We start from the raw sequence: 1,126 nt of genomic DNA, 5'->3' as shown, positions 1-1,126 counted from the left end.
TGGAATGACGTGGTGTTCTTGATTGTCATTCCCCAAGAGAAACCTGCTAACAGTGACGATAAGTACCAAGACTTTGTTAAAAAGATTCTACTGCAAAGGATATTATTGTTCAGTTAGTTAGAAATAATGTTTGGTTAGTAAATTTAATTAAAAAACTTAAGTAAAAAACAGTGTTTTTTACTTAAGTTTTTTACAATAATTTTTAATATACATGTATGATTATCACATGTTCTTTTGCTGTGCTAAGTCGGTTAATTTGTAAACTGTACCTAGTTTCAATTAATTGTTTATACAACTTTATCTCTAAATGTCCATTATCGTAAGCATTTTCACACATTTAATATCATTGACTGCTACATGTCTTTTTAAGGTAACACACATGTTATAACTTCTCTATGGATGTTTGGTTTTTCATATTGTTCTTTTTAGATGAACTGATGATGCTTTCTGAGCAGAAAGCGAAACGTCTTCAATAAATAGATGAAGTAGCCACCTTTTTTGTCTTTTATTTCTCCACTTTGACCGAAAAACCCACCACTCTTCGAGTGTTCCTTAGTTTATATTGGATTGACGGTCGTACTCCTTTTCTCGATATATATATATATATATATATATATATATATATATATATATATATATATATATATATATATATATATATATATATATATATATATATGTGATCGTCAAACCCAGAAATTCCCGATACAACGTGGAGTACGCCAGGGGGACACCATATCGCCGAAACTGTTCACTACGCTTTTGGAATATATATGTAAAAGGGCAAAACTGACCGACAAGGGCATAAACATAAACGGAGAAAAGCTTAGCCATCTAAGGTTTGCAGATGATATTGTACTAATAGCTGATAGGATAGATGAGGCCAAAGAACTTTTAAATCAGCTCTACCTTTCCTCGCTAGAAGGGGGATTGAAAATAAATATATCTAAAATCCAGATGATGACAAATCTTGTAGTCAGCGAAGATATATGCGTAGGAACAAGATCCATAGACCAGGTAATGGCCTATAAATACCTAGGTCATGAGATTCGCATAGGAAAAGATAACCAAACCGTTGAGCTTCTCCGTCGTATAAGACTGACTTGGGCAGCCTTTGGCAAGCTGA

Source organism: Diabrotica undecimpunctata, chromosome 8 (genome assembly GCF_040954645.1).
Source record: "Diabrotica undecimpunctata isolate CICGRU chromosome 8, icDiaUnde3, whole genome shotgun sequence".
In the NCBI taxonomy this organism is placed as follows: Eukaryota; Metazoa; Arthropoda; class Insecta; order Coleoptera; family Chrysomelidae; genus Diabrotica; species Diabrotica undecimpunctata.
Note: the sequence above shows the minus strand (reverse complement) of the source record.